Source organism: Dioscorea cayenensis, chromosome 1, assembly GCF_009730915.1.
Source record: "Dioscorea cayenensis subsp. rotundata cultivar TDr96_F1 chromosome 1, TDr96_F1_v2_PseudoChromosome.rev07_lg8_w22 25.fasta, whole genome shotgun sequence".
NCBI lineage: Eukaryota > Viridiplantae > Streptophyta > Magnoliopsida > Dioscoreales > Dioscoreaceae > Dioscorea > Dioscorea cayenensis.
In genome coordinates this window covers 18,893,606-18,910,323 of record NC_052471.1, presented here as the reverse complement: position 1 = coordinate 18,910,323, position 16,718 = coordinate 18,893,606, and the positions used below count along the sequence as shown (strand labels likewise).

The 16,718-nt window shown below is 42.6% G+C and overlaps 1 non-coding gene across 1 annotated transcript; it reads left to right on the top strand.

Annotated features, from left to right (window-relative positions):
- The first annotated feature begins 2,459 nt into the window (after positions 1 to 2,459).
- On the top strand, positions 2,460 to 2,566 carry LOC120266967. The gene has a single exon (XR_005538344.1). It is a non-coding gene; the product is annotated as a small nucleolar RNA R71 (small nucleolar RNA).
- The last annotated feature ends 14,152 nt before the right edge of the window (positions 2,567 to 16,718 follow it).

Here is a 16,718-nt window from a genome sequence, read left to right as displayed (position 1 = left end):
CCACGCCCCTGTGTGCTCTCGGGATAATCTGCCCAACTCTGCAGGAATTCACAAGCCCGTGCGGAAATTACCCACAGGCGTGTGACAGTAGCATGGTCATTCACAGGGGCCGCCGCACGCCCCTGTGACTTCTCTGGATGAGCTCGCAGTGCAAATCCACGGGCGTGCGGAAATTCCCCACGCCCGTATGTTTTCTCTGGATGCCTTAGAAAATTCTGCAGGCTCTATAGAAAATCTCTGAACATGTTTACACACTCAGAGCTTGCCATATTATTCAAATTTTACTAGTGAAAAATATGAAAATAGAGCTTAAACGACCAAACTTCGCCAATTCCACATGAAAACACACGATGAACACTCAAAGCCCACAAGAAAATATCAGCACAAGCATCCAAAAATCAAGACACCAACACTTAACAGATTATTCATGCAAACAAACTAAACTAAAAGCTAAGAAAATAGTAAACACTTGGGTTGCCTCCCAAGAAGCGCTTGTTTAACATCACTAAGCTTAACGTACCTTGTCTTACCTCATGAGCGTTCATAGATGAAGTTTGCCCTCTTACCCATGACTTGAAAGCATGATGAGCACAATCTCTTGAAAGTAGAGTGTGTAATATCGGGCTTGGGACCACCTGGCAATGGTTCATCCAACTCCTTCCATTGACGGACGTCTCCAACAGCCTTGGAGTGTTTCCGGTGGCGTCTCCTAGCCTTCATCATTTTCTGGAGCATTTTCTTCAAGATCCCCAAGGTAGATGGTACTTCTTCCATCGATCCAAGCATCATTACATCTTCATGTCCCTCCTCTTGGTCGAACAAACCTTCATACGGATCCGGATTGAACATTTCCTGCATGTATTCATCAACAATTTCATCAGTAGTGTCTAGAAAGTATAAAATATCATCAAAATCAAGAGAATGCCGCATGGCTTCAGCAAGGCGGTATGTGAGCTTGTCATCTCCAACTCTCAATGTGAGCTCTCCGCCGTCCATGTCAATCAATGCTTTGGAAGTCCGCAAGAACGGTCTCCCAAGTATCAAGGGTACATCCGCATCCTCATCGACATCTAGCACTACAAAGTCAACCAGAAAAAAGTACTTGCCCACCTTGACAAGCACGTCTTCAATGATGCCTCTCGGATGTCGCACTGTTCGGTCCGCTAGTTGTAAAGTCATCCGAGTAGACCTAGGCTACCCCAAGCCTAGCTTTTGAAAGAAAGTGTATGGCATGATGTTGATACTAGCCCCTGAGTCCGCCAATGCCATTTCCTCACCTAAATTGCCAATATTACACGAAATGATGAAGCTTCTCGGGTCTTTCTTCTTGTTCAGCATGTTCTTTTGCAACACCGCCGAGCATGAAGCATCTAGAATCACTGAAGCACTCTCCTCCAACTTCCTCATGTTAGTCAACAAGTCTTTTAAAAACTTCGCATACTAGGCATTTGGGCCAATGCCTCAACAAAAGGAATATTGATGTGGAGTTGCTTGAACAAACTCAGGAACTTCTTGTACTGTTCATGCCCATGGTCATTTTACAATCTAGAGGGATAAGGGATTCTTGGCTTGAAAGGTGGGAGTGCCACCTCTTTCTCTTTGCTTGTCCCCTCTTCTACCTCTATAACCTCGGGTGCGTGTTCTTTTGGCTTCTTACTCGGAAGCCTACCTTCAACCTCATGACCACTTCTCAAAGTGATCGCCTTCACATGCTCTCTAGGGTTGGTCTCTGTATTTCTCGACAAGCTTCCATGTGGCCTTTCGGAGAGAGACTTCGCAATTTGCCCCACCTGATTTTCAAGGTTATGCAAAAAGGCGGTGTGGTTGTGAAGTGTAGCCTCGACTGATTCAAACCTTGTATTTATAGATTGCACAAATCTAGCCAAGTGCTTCTCTAAGTCAGTCATTCGGGTTTCCAAACCTGAGACTCTGTTTTCCACCTGAGGGGCTTGTTGTTGTTGTTGGAAACCTGGTGACCACATGGCCTTTTGTGGACCCTAATTACTCCATGAGAAATTGGGATGATTCTTCCAACCCGAATTGTAGGTATTGCTATATGGGTTTCCTTGAGGTCTCATGCCATTACCTACAAAATCAACATTCTCTACCGAAGAACCATCACCAATAGAAATCGGGCAATCGGAGGGAGGATGTCCTCCACCACACCCGTTATAATTAGTAACGGCGTCACTCTATTTGAAGTTAGAAGATCTAACTTCTTACTCAAACTCTCCACTTGAGCCGCCAATGAAGTTACCGCATCTATCTCATAGAGACCAGCCACTTTCTTCTTCTCCCTAGCATTCAATTGGTAGCTGTTTAACCCCGTTTCTTCAATCAACTGACGGGCCTCATCGGGGGTCTTGCTACCTAAGGTACCTCCTGCTGCCGCATCCAAGAGTTGCCTTGTACTTGGGTTCAAACCATTATAAAATGTCTGAACAATCATCCACTCCGGGAATCCGTGTTGCGGGCACTTTCTCAGGAGCTCCTTGAACTTTTCCCATGTCTCGAATAGAGACTCCAATTCCAACTGAACAAAGGATGAGATCTCATTCCTAAGCTTTGCAGATTTTTCGGGAGGAAAATAACGGGTAAGAAAAGCTCCTACCATCTCCTCCCATGTGGGGATCGATGCTCTAGGTAATGAGTGTAACCACTGCTTCACTCTCCCCTTTAGGGAATATGGGAAGGCTCTCAACTTGATGGCATCATCCGTCACTCCGTTTATCTTTAGTATATCACACACCTCAAGAAAACTCTCTATATGACTATTTTGGATCCTCATCGGCCAAAACCATTGAACTATGTGGTTTCGTCGCAACATGTGGATGAATGCTCGACTTCAACTCAAAGTTCCGAAGTTGTAATCGGGGATGCACAATACTCGATTGTGTCCCCAACACTCGAATGTCAAAAGTAATAATCCCGGATGAGCGGGTATCGAATCCAGTGGAGTAGCGAATAAAAAATACTTAATTCGCTTCTTAGCTATGTGAAAGATCAATAGTGATATGTGTGATAATGATTCAATTCTCAAAGGTAAAAGCAATAAGTAAGAGAGCACGAGTAAAGGAGAAGGTAAGGCAATGGATAAAGATGGGGTACTCGGATAATGATCCACCTAGGACGATAGCTTTAAGTGCAAGAACCCTCTATTATGCTTCCTAATCAATGCAATAGTGAGTCGTAGAAATCCTTCACTATATAGTCCCAAATCTAAGGTCAACTATGCCTAACTCCATACATGTCCCGGAGGGGAAATCGAACAATCTCAACACCTCGCACTCGCATAGAGTTGCAATGAGCTCTAGGGAATCCAAGTGATAAATCTCTTCCTAATTATAGACCTAATCCTTTGGTCCAGGTGGAAGGTCACTAACCACGATTAAGCCCTAGATACTAAGATCACCTCAACACTTCACTCCGTTTCACTCACAACTAAGCCCAGCGGAGGGTCATCCCTTAGACCATTCACTCTATTATGGCCGCAAAGAACTCGAGGAACGGAGGTAGAATCTATCACGTCGGAGGGGAAAGGGGACGCTCCTGTACCTCTCGACTCACCCTCTCAACCCTCTCCAACTTAGCTTTGTCTAACACTCGTGGTGTGCCATTCACTCACAAGGTTATCAACAAGAACTCTCAACCCTAGTATCACTCTATGGGAAATGTTCATACAATCAAGCATTCAAGGTTGGAACTAACAATAAACATCAATTAATTGAATGCATAATAAAGAGATTCAATGAAACAAATACATCCTAGGATTCACAAATACCAAAGTACCCACTAGGGGTTTAGCTCTCCATGGGGCTACGTATAATCAAAGAAATAGAATGTAAAAGCAATGAATCCATAGAAAACCCCCTCGATGGTCTTGTCGATGGTTTTGTGGAGAGTCCTCTACTCGTCGTCCAAGGATTCCCTCATCCGATATAGGATACGCCTCGACGGAAGATCCCCTACCAACCTTCTTCCTAAGGAATGACGATGTCGGAGCCATAGAACCTATCCAAAATCCTAGCCAATACCCCTCAAAACCCTAGTCGAAGCCCTCTCTCAAGTTTGGGAAAAGATGGAGAAAAGAATGCTGAAATCGGGGCTGAATCGGCTTTAAATAGGGCTGGAATCGGGCAACTACACGGGCCTGTGGATATTTCACAAGCCCATGTGGAATTTCCACATGGGCGTGTATAATTTCCACACGCCCGTGTGCGTTCTCTGATTTCCTATTTTCTCGGCCGGTTGTGAACAGTGTTGCTACAGTACTTTGCTGCGGTACTCTGCTAGAGTATTCGCCCTGAATATCTTCGAGAATCCATACTTTCATCGGGGTAACGTAAACGGACATACGTTCACGTCATGGATCACTTGCTTCTTGAATGATAGACAAGTTGGTGGAGCTCTTGTTCTATGTGCATAAGTCGGAATACTCGAGTGTGACTGCCCTTGTACCCCTCCAAATGGATGTGCCAACGAGAATACGAGGAGGTTGGCACACACTCTAGCATCTCACACCCGACCTATGTCTTCGCGTTTGAACCTTAGCAAGATTTCCTCCAAAATCGGTGCATTGTCTTCCACATTGACTTCTTTCCTTTATACTTGGCCTCACAACCCCACCTACATGAAAGTAACATAAAAACACACATATTAGTGTAAAAACCCGAGAGAAGTAATGCTCACCATAAGGAATGAACGCTTCGCATTCATATCGCACAAACACTTATCAACAAACTACACTTCGGCTCAGTTGTGCAAGCAACAGAGTGAAGTGTTGAAGTAATCCTTAGTGTTGGGGCTTAATTGTGACTAGGTGTCTTTCGCCTGTACCAAAAGGTTAGATCTATACTAGAGAATAGGGTTTATCACTTGGAGTCCCAAGATTTTCCTGCAACCCCGTACAGTGTGAGGCATCGAGAGTATCCCTTTCCGGTGGGTCATAGTATAAGGATTAGTCACAGTTGACCTTAGGTTTGGGACCGTGTGTTTTTGGGTTTCCATGACTCATTAAACTTCAATTAGGAGGCATAATTAGCAATCTTGCACTTGAAACAATAGTCCTAGGGTGAGCAATGTCTGAGTACCCGATTTTCTTATTGACTGCCTTTCCTTATCCCTATTGCGCTTTCCTTTCTCTTCTTTACTTTTATTTGCATTGATATTGTTCACTCACTCATAAATTGGTTCACTCTTAGCTAAATAGCATCACTATTTGCTCCTAACAACTATTCCCTGTGGATATGACTACCCACTCACCAGGGTATTTTATTACTTCGGCAACCCATGCACATGCGGTACACACTTGCAAGGGGTGTGTCAACATCTCAACTAGGCCCCTTTACTCAATGCAAGAAAAGAATACTTCATATTACTTATACACAAGAACTTATTAAAGTCCCCACACTTAAGCTTTTGCTATCCTCAAGCAAAAATAAAAACATTAAAACATCTAAGAAGGAAAATTGAAAGTGCATCGCCTTAATTTCACCAAAAGCATGCAAAAGAATCATTCTACAAGTAAGGAAAAAAATTCCAACACAAAATAAGAGAAATCAATGCTTTATCTAAAAACATGAATAAAAAAGTATTGTGTACAAAAAGAAAAGAGAAGGTAGTAGCTTCACACATCCTCTAAGGTAACCCTTTCCTAGGCGGCCACCAAGGTGGCTTTCACAGTTTCGAGGTGGTCGCTCTTTCTACTGGTGTAGTAGCTTTCACTCATCCCATGAGATAGCTCTTTCTCTCATTAGTGCATAACTAGTATTCGACTTATGAGAGTAGCTTCGTACTTCATAGGTGGTAGCTCTTTCTACCGCCAATGCACAAACAAAGAAACACATCTTTTTCTTCGTTTTTCAATCAGTCATCATTTTTTTCAGAAATTAGAACAAGAAACATACTAGAAACAGTCCCTTAAATGTCAAACTTGAGTTTCTACAAGGTTTAGTGAATGAGTAACACAACAAGTGTTAATTGGGCAAAAATTCTTTAAAATTCAAGTAAAAACTAGAGCATGATAGTATTCAATGTTAAAAATTCTCCTAAACTTAAGAATACAACCATTGCAACTGAGGTGAACCGCCATTGGCTACATGATCAAGAAAAATCAAAATATAAGTATAAAAAAACATGTGTAATTCAAACTCCCCCCTCCCTCCCTCCCTCCACACTTAAGGTGTACATTGCCCTCAATGTACATATGCGAGCACACTAAAGAAGTATAACAATTAAAAACAATGAATGGAGATAGGCAATTGAAATAATACTCCCCTGAACTCCTAATGGTACATTTGATGGAGCTATATTCGTTGACAATTAAATTTTAACGGGTTGTGGAGCACACATGGCCATGTGAATACCACATTGACCGTGTCCATGACTATTGATCACATTCCAGACTCATAAGACCATATGTACCTATACATAAAGAGGTTCAGTGAAGCTCAATAAAAACAAAATAAAATTGAGTCTATAAAGAGATGGAAATTAAAGACAACTCCAAACAATGGAAAATAAAAGATAAGCTCAGAAGGAAGATCCTTTTTGGGTGATACAAGTCCAAAATAAATGCAAAGATAAAATACAAAAAACATAAAAGCAAAGAAAGATAAAGACATCTCAAGTGTCGCTGTCAAGTGGTGCTAGTGGGTCTGCTGTTAGTGCTGTTGATAATGATGATGCTGGTGCTGATTGTGATGATGGTGATGCTAGAGATGATGGAGAAGTTAGTGCATCTCGAGGTCTCATCACAAAGGGAGAGGTCACGTCTTGCTCAAGTAACTTCTATAAAATATCTGATTGCTTCCCCGCAAGTGTACGGGATCGCCAAGTAATACCTCGTGTGAAGACACGAGGATCGTATTCCACGGGGCTAAAGATCTCCTATTACTCCTTCTAGAGTTATTATCTAGCCTAAGATCTCAAGTGAGGGAACTTACTCTACTAGGTGCAATTAAAACTAAAACAAGATTATCAAAAAATTAGAGAGAACAAGCAATAAGCAAGCAAGAAACACAATGTAATGCAAAGGCCTATGGATGCAGATCCCCTTGAGGGGTTATCATGAAACATGGATGATGAATAAAAGATGCAAGGATAAAATGGACCATGAGTTTCCAAGATTAGAACAACCCCAATTTCTCTACGATTGAACCCTAACCCCATAAGAACATAGATAGGAATTTCTTCCAAATCCACATTCGTACGATTGCATTAAGTATGAGGAAATCTCACTTAGGAGTAAGCCTACTCTTCTTCGGCTTAAACCTATATGGAGGGCTACCAAACACCTGATTTGTCGGCATGATGATACAAGTATCCCCTTCTAATCCATTCATGATCTAATACATGCGAGCAAGTCACATCTATATGCATCACTCATAAAAGAGCTACGGATTTCTCCATAGTATAGCACTTAGCATGAAAACGATGGATTAAATCTCAAAATTACCCAAACATGGAATTAACAAGTAATCATCCAAAGTACATGATAAAACCCCCCAAGGTTCACCAACACCCGGTGGCCTTAGGGGTCTAGTGTGTCATCATCCCACAACAAGCAATACAATCAAGTGAAACACAAAAGAAAAGCATAAGTGACACTCCCTAGATGAAATGGTGGAGGAGGAGGTAGAATATATGGGGACTGACGCTTCCCCCACCAAAGGAATGCCGAATGACGCTTCCTCTAGCCGCGGGTCTCCTTCCTTCCAATCGTGGTAGATATCCCCTTGAATGATGTTGCCTTCTTGCCTTGAGAGTCTTGGACCTTGGCCTTGAATGATCTCCTAGCTTCCTTGCCCTTCTTCTCCTTCCCAAGGTCCCCCCAAAGCCTATCAAGTGGTCACCCAAAATCAGCCCAGCAAAAAGCCCCTTTTTATGCCTTAAAAGTCAGTATTTATACCACCAGACATAAGGACCGTATAGGGGTTGTATGAGGGTAGTATAGCACTCAAAAATCCTAGATTCACATTTCATACAGGATGCATACGGCCCCGTATACTCGGTAGTATGTAAATCTGGGCAGACAACTCCAAATCATTCTGCTGCTATAGTGTATACGGCCCCCGTACTATGTAGTATGGGGAGTGGTATGAAATCCCTGTTTTCTTGTCTTTTCGCCTAAATGATATCTTCTTGTTCTCCATGGCTTCCTTATGCACTATAAAACAAATAGTAGATGATTAAGAGCAAAACGGGCATCAAACCTCACAAAATACATTTAAAGTGAATATGATATATATATACGAATACACCTACATTTAGATACTTATCAAATATTCCCACAATTAAGCATTGGTTGTCCCCAAGCAATCAACTCATGAAAAACAAAGAGACTAAAAAGTGGCTAAATGCACTACCTCTGGCATCAAGCAAATATAAGACTCCAAAAGCAATGGACAATGATACATAGATGTTTAGTTATAGTCAATAAGCATAATAAAAATATCCTGTCTCACCCCTTATATGTCTGTGCTGTGTAAGTGAATCTTATATCTCATTTACCCTGATCTGGTCTAGCCTATGGACTTCAATCAGTACAGCTCTAGATGCTAATCACTCCACTTACAAAGAATACTAAGTCTTAAACTACTAAGTGCTACTCCAATGGCCAACTAAGATCCTTCTAATTCTATAGATTGAAACTAAATCCACTTTCATCACAAAACCTTTGGTAGGTACTCAAAAATATCACTAGAGTTTTTTTTTCATTTCATCATTCATTTCTTTTTTTCGAGTCCAACTAATGTAGACTGTACCAACATCATTTTGAAATCTTTCTGGAGGATACCCATGCTGGTTAGGCACATGAGCCAACCAACTACTCGATTAAAGTCTACATAGACTCATTTATGCTTTAGTAGTAGAGGAATACTTACATAGACTCATTTTTTTTCTTTTCTCTTTTTTTTCACCCTAGATCACATCTTCAGAGTACTCTACATGAAACAAAACTAGGATTAGCTCAACAAGACTTAGAAGTTCTTAATAGTCCATTGAAGGATAGAACTTAGTGTTCTAAGGCCAAGTACTCAAACTAGTGTGTTACGCATACAAGAGAGTTAGAGTAGCCACATTAGCTATTCCCAGGGCATCAACATAAAATTTAGTGCACATGATAATACTAGGGGTGAAACAGGATTCAGTAAAGCATAGCAACGAATAACTCACATCAATCATTAATCCAAGCTAAAAGAATCTTACAAGAATGAACAAAGCCATCATAGGTGGCATTAGCATGTAACAAATTGTACTAATACATGAAATACACACATCCCCACACTTAGTGTTGTGAATTGCCCTCAATGTACACTAATCATAAAAAACATGCAAGAAGAGCAATGCAAATAATAGAGGAGGGTGAAAACGAAACTTCCCCGGTTCATCTTGTGTTCGTCATGAGGTATGACTCGACAAAAGATGTGGTGAGGAATACATGTCTCATCTAACCTCCATTAAAACTAGGAAAGCTCACCAAATTCCATCAATGCCCTGCGAGGCAACAAGGGGACATCATCATTCCACAAAAATTTAAGAATACCAACACAATGGAGAAACTAGAGAGTAGTCAACAAAACACAGAGATGAAAATAACATAGAGTTCGATAATCACAAGTCGGTAGGGTAAGAACCAGGCCAACTCATTCAAAACACAAAAATATAAAACAAAACAAATTAAAGTAAATGATAGGTATCCATGCTCAAAAAAACTGCTACTCATCACAATCCGGTGCCGGTGGTGGTGGGATGGCGGCAGAAGGAGCGGTCATAAGGTGCGAGGATTAGCCATGGTACGAGGTGATGAAACGGTGAAAATCTGCCTTGAGTCGGTGATGTCCGTCAATGATCTAGTGAAGCTGGCCACGAATCACATGCTACTCCTGGCGCACAGCTTGAACTTCTCCCTCAATCCCCCTCTGTCTCATGTCGAAGTCAGGTAATGATGTAGTGCCGGGGGTGGGGGCAGGCGTGCCCTCAGGCTCTGACTCTATGTGCTCTATCTATCGCTGACTGGACTCACCAGTGGCATGGCTCACACGCACGCTCACCACCAAGCCTATCGCCAGTATGTGGGCATGTCCGAGGGGTGTTGTACTTCCTACAACGATCATACCTCATGTCTGCTCAAATAAACCCATGCCACAGATGAATCTAGTCACATAGGGCCCAATAAATATAGCCCCAACCAAACGAAATGCTAAAGAAATCCCACCCAAAATCTCTAAGAATGCCCAAGAAATGAAAAAGATAAAACTAGGGCATTGAAAAAGCATAGCGATGAAATCTGGAGAAAACAAGCTTTAAACTCAGAGAAAATCATTAGATCGACGTCTCCAATGGATTGGGTAAACTTTTAGGAGAAAAAATGAGAAGGTTTGGCCAAGAAATGAGGGAGAAAGGAGAGAGAAATTTGGTGGAAAATGAGAGAGAAGAGAGAATGGAAGAGAGAGAGAGAGAAAAGAGAGAGGTATAAGAGGGGGGAAGAGAGAGACCGACCCGCCCTAGATGACCCCCATACGGCGCCGTATGGGGGGCCGTCTAGGCCGTTTGGCTTCTCTCGGCTGAGAGGTCCAGCTGTCTAAAACGGCCCCGTATGGGGGCCGTCTGGTACCCGTCTGAGATGGCACAGAGCCTCTGGTTTGCTCTGTGTTCATCTAAGATGACCCCCATACAACCCAATATGGCCGTAGGACCTTAAAACTCGCATGAAACTTTGAAAACCTACTTTAAATGATGTAAAAATGGTATGGCAAGGATGAAGACTTCTCCAAAAATGAATGAAATGGATAAAACAATGATCTAGCACATGAATTAACACCTAAAAATGAGTTCCTCAAGAAGTTGCACAAATACACCACATTTAGAAGGACAAGAGCAATGTGCAAAGTGTGAGAGCATGAACTTATTCAAAAGCAACACAAGTCTAAGAAATACTGACAAGATCCCCTTGCGTATATCCTACAAGTGCACGGGTTTGTCGAAGTAATAATCCCAGGTGAGCGGGTATCGAATCCACAGGAAGTAGGTAATAAAAATACTTAATTCAATTCTTAGCTATGTAAAAGATCAATGATAATGATTGTGACAATGATTCAATTCGCAACTGTAAAAGCAACAAGTAAGAGAGCAAAAGTAAAGAAGGGGGTAAGGCAATCGATGAAGATGGGGTACCCAGATAATGCTCCGCCGAGGATAATTGTTTTATGTACAAGAACCCTCTATTATGCTTCCTAATCTATGCAATGGTGAGTCGTGGAAATCCTTAATTACATAGTCCCAAATCTAAGGTCAACTATGCCTAACTCTATACATGTCCCGGAGAAGAAATTGAACAATCTCAACACCTCGTACTCGCATGGAGTTGCAATGAGCTCTAGAGATTCCAAGTGATAAATCTCTTCCTTATTATAGACCTAACCCTTTGGTCCTGGTGGAAGGTCCCTAACCACAATTGAGCCATACATACTAAGATCACCTCAACGCTTCACTCCCTTGCACGCGCAACTAAGCCCAGCGGAAGTTTACCCTTAGACCATTCACTCTATTATGACAGCAAAAAACTCGACGAACGGAGGTAGAATCTATCATGCCGGAGGGGAAAGGGGAGGCTCCTGTACCTCTCAACTCACCCTCTCAACCCTCTCCAACCTAGTTTTGTGTAACGCTCGTGGTGTGTCACTCACTCATAAGGTTACCAACAAGAACTCTCAACCCTAGTGTCACTCTAGGGGAAATGTTCATACCATCAAGCATTCAAGATTGGAACTCACAATAAACATCAATTTATTGAAAGCATAATAAAGAGGTTCAAAGAAACAAATACATCCTAGGGTTCACAATACCCGAGTACCCACTAGGGGTTTAGCTCTCCATGGAGCTAAGTATAATCAAAGAAATAGAATGTAAAAGAAATGAATCCATGAAGAAACCCCCTCGATAGTCGTGTCGATGGTTAGGTGGAAAGTCCTCTACTCGTCGTCCAAGGATTCCCTCATCCGGTATAGGATACGCTTCGACGGAAGCTCCCCTAACAACCTTCTTCCTATGGAATGATGATGTCGGAGCCGTAGAACCTCTACAAAACCTTGGCCAATACCCCTCGAAACCCTAGCCGAAGCCCTCTCTCAAGTTGGGGAAAAGGTGGAGAAAAGAATGCTGAAATCGGGGCTGAATCAGCTTTAAATAGGGCTGTAATCGAGAGACTGCACGGGCGTGGATGCTTCACGCGCCCGTGGGGAATTTCCACACGGGCGTGGATAATTTCCACACGCCCTTGTTGATTCTCTGAACTCCTGTTTTCTCGGCCGGCTGTGAACAGTGCTGCTATAGTGCTCGCAGCCGTGTTGCTGCAGAGCTTTGCTACATAATCCGGCCTGAATAGCTTCCCGAATCCATACTTTCATTGGAGTAACGCAAACGGTCACACGTTCACATCGTGGATCACTTGCTTCTTCAATGATAGGCGAGTTAGTGGAGCTCTTGTTCTATGTGCATAAGTCAGAATGCCCGAGTGTGATTGTCTTTGTGCCCCTACAAATGGATGTGCCTAACTCAAATATGAGGAGGTTGGCACACACTCTAGCATCTCACATCGATCTATATCTTCGCGTTTGAACCTTAGCAAGATTTCCTCCAAAATCGGTGCATTGTCTTCCACATTAACTTCTTTCCTTTATACTTGGCCTCACAACTCCACCTGCACGAAAGTAACAGAAAAACACACATATTAGTGGAAAAACATGAGAAAAGTAATGCTGAACATAACGAATGAACGCTTCGCATTCTTATCGTACAAGCACTTATCAAACTCCATCACACTTAAGCTTTTGCTTATCCTCAAGCAAAGATTAAAACGTTATGTGAATCAATGAAGAAAATATTGAAAGTCCTTGGCCTTGGGTTCACCAAAATATACAAAGAGAGCATTCTACAAGTGAGGGAAATTCCAATATTAAAATATGAAAAAATCAATGCTCTAGCTAAAACTTGAATCAAAAAGGAAAACAAAACCCGAAGTCGTGTATGTGTGTGAACTCACTCAAGTCAACCCAAAGTATACTCCTCAAAGTTCTAAGTACGAGGGACTTATTTATCTACAAAAGTGACAACAATTTCAAAGATGGTAGTAGCTTCACAGATCCTCTAAGGTAGCCCTTTCCAAAGCGGCCGCTAAGGTGGCTTTGCCACTTTCGAGATGGTAGCTCTTTCTACCGGAGTGGTAGCTTTCACTCATCCTATGAGATAGCTCTTTCTCTCATTAGGGCATAACTAGTATCTGACTTATGAGAGTAGCTTCATACTTCATAGGTGGTAGGTCTTTCCACACAACAAGCACAAATAAACAATAAAACTATTTTTTTTTTTTTTGAATTTAAAACAAGAAGCAACTATAACTAGACCCTTTAACATCGAACTTGAGTTTCCAAAAGAGTTTAAAGAACAAGTAGTGCACTAAGTGTAAATCGGGCAAAAATTCCTAGAAATTCAAGCAAGAACTAGAGCATGAAAACATTCAATGTTAGAAATTCTCCTAAACTCAAGAATACAATCCTTGCAACTAAGGTGAACCGCCATTGGCTATGTGAGCATATAACAATCAAGAACAATAGAAAAGATGTGTGCACTATGAAACTTCCCCCCACACTTAAGTTGTACATTGTCCCCAATGTACACATGCAAGCTCACTCAAAATATAAATCATTCAAAAGCAAATGTGGGAGAAGCAATCAAAACAATACTCCCCTGACTCCTAGTGTTGTGTTTGATGAAGCTAATTCCATGGGAGTAGTGTTCCGACGGGTTGAGAGGCTCACACGGCCAAGTGCCTCAGTACCTTGGCCGTGCCCATGACTAAGTCTAAATTCCCATGAAGACAAGACCATCTGCACACATACACGAGGGGATTCAGTAAAGTTCAATAAAAACAAACATATCTCGAGTGTATATAAAAGATAGAATATGAATACAACTCGAGATGCAAAATGAAAATAAACTCAGAAGGAGAAACCTTTAAGAGTGAACAAGTCTAAAATAAAAATGCAACATAAAGAAAATTCGGGAAAAAACAAAATCAAATGTCAGTGTCGCGCTCGGGCTCCGGTGCAGTGGATGTCGAGGGAGCCTGAGGAGCTAAGGGGGCCTGAGGAGTCCTCGGTCGTAAGACAAATTATGAGGCGACGTCTCGCTCTAAGATCTGCTGTAATACGTCGAAGCGTGCCATGAACTCTGTGTACTGAGCCTCTTGCGCGGCCCTGATCTCGGAAACCTCTGCCCGCACCACTCCTAAAGCATTCTCGAGCCTCTCAAAACGATCATGTGTTTGAGATGGTGTAACTGAACGTACGGGGGGTATGTTCTCCGCCGCTGGAGGTGCCTCAGTCTCCATTGGTGCTGACTGAGGCTCATCACCGTTATCCTCGAATGGTATATTCAGCACATAAACACCATTTGGATATTTATGGATCAAACCCATGAGCCTCATTGTCTCTAACCCCAGTAGTGCTGGTATAATTATCTTCTCGGCTCTGCTGATTGCGTCTCGTAGACCCATCCCCAAAATGAGTCTAGTAACGTATGGACCCGAGAAAATAACACCTAGTCTGGGATATTGTCCTTGATGCTTCAAATACTCCGCTAAAATGTGCCCTAGATGGACCGGCTCATTCCGCACCATGGAGTATAAGTACAGAAGTTCTTACTTGTTTATGACTCTTGTGCTATCACCGCGACCATTCACTGACCTGCTTATGATTGTGTGAAGATATCTATAACTAGGTCGAGATAAACATGAGGCCTTAGACACTCTTGGTTCATATCGCCCCTTACCACATAATATTCTGTATGCCTCGGTGGGCGATAAACCCGACATGTCAATTCAAAGACTCTCATACTCCTCAGTCTCAATATACTGCTCATCGTATATACCAAGTCTAGTAGAAAACTGTGTGACACTCATACTATGATGTTGCCCAAAAGCTCTGAACTGAATAGCGCCGACATTATCAAAATAAGCATAAGAGCGGTCGAACTCAGATGAAGCAAGCACCTCTAAAGCGAGTGAACGGATAACAAGGTTATGAATATTTAATATCTTGTGCCAACTTCCTACCTATAATAGTTTCTCGACCTCATCAGCCATGTCATCTGCTAGTTGCACCTTCCTGAGTGACCCAACATCCGGGATTCACGTCTGACCAAACTTAAGCTTCATTAACCGCTCAAACTGAGCCCGATGCTCAGGAAGTGTGAATTCCATGACTTCCGGCTCAGGGGCTGGCCCTCTAGGACATTTAGCAACTGCCTTCTTTGATCTCGTGGCCATACCTGCACGTATTAGAAAAGAAATTCAATTAATTTCTGAATGAAAATAACAACGCACGGCCGTGCGGAAATTCCACAAGCCCGTGTGCTTTCACGGGGTGTGAAAACCGCACGGCCTTTGTAACCATTCTCCCAGCTACACCCCTATCTCACTCCCAGGTCTTCCTAAAAATAAATCATAACCATTTTAGCAAGAAACCGATGTGTATTATCCATTTAAATCGCATGTAATCAGCTAGACTCAAAGGAAGTCGATGACGAGAAGAAATAAGGTCTTACCGATGAGTTGAAGCAAAACTCCTCTATAATCCGCACAATGCACAGTCAATCGACTCAAAGACAGCAAAAGGAGGTCAAGAGAATGTTAGAAAATGTTCTGTGAGCGACCAAGGTTCAGCTGATGAACAAAGTGTAACTATTGTATTGGGAGAGCAGAGAGTCTTTTAATTCTTGGAGATCTACACAGGCGTGGCATAGCCCACAGCCGTGTGCCCTCAAAAGAAGGTCTCACAAGGGAAGACACATGCCCCTGTGGCTTCGCTGGATATCCGAGAAAAAATACCAAGTGTTATACATCCCCGTGTGGAAATTTCACACGGACGTGGACATTCACATGCCCAATCAACAGGGGCAGCAACACGCCCCTGTGTTTTCTCGAGATGGAGAGAACTCCTCTGCAGAGTTTCACACTGGCGTGTGGAAATTACCCACGCCCGTGCATGGTTCACAAGGTCGCCCACAGGGCCGAGTCCACGCCCCTGTGTGCTCTCGGGAAAATCCGCCCAACTCTGCAGGAATTCACACGCCCGGTCGGGAATTACCCACGGCAGTGCGACGGTCACATGGTCGTTCACAGGGGTAGCCGCACGCCCTTGTGCCTTCTCTGGATGAGCTCGCAGTGCCAACTCCACGGGCGTGCGGAAATTCCACACGCCCGTGTGTTTTCTCTAAATGACTTAGAAAAATCTACAGGCTCTGCAGAAAAATTCTAAACATGTTTACACACTCAGAGCCTGCCCTATTATGCAAATTTTACCAGTGAAAAATATGAAATAGAGCTCAGATGACCAAACTTCGCCCATTCCATATGAAAACACACAATGAATACTCAAGGCCAACAAGAAAATTTCAGCACAAGCATCTACAAATCAAGACACCAACACTTAACAAATTATTCATACAAACAAACTAACTAGAGGATAAGAAAATAGTAAACACTTGGGTTTCCTCCCAAGAAGCGCTTGTTTAACGTCACTAAGCTTGACGTACCTTGCCTTACCTCATGGGGGTTCATGGAGGAAAAATACTTCTCTATTGTCACTACAAATCTCTCTGCCATATTATGGTTTCAGCCTATGTCCATTCACGTTGAATGTGCCCTTCTCCGGATG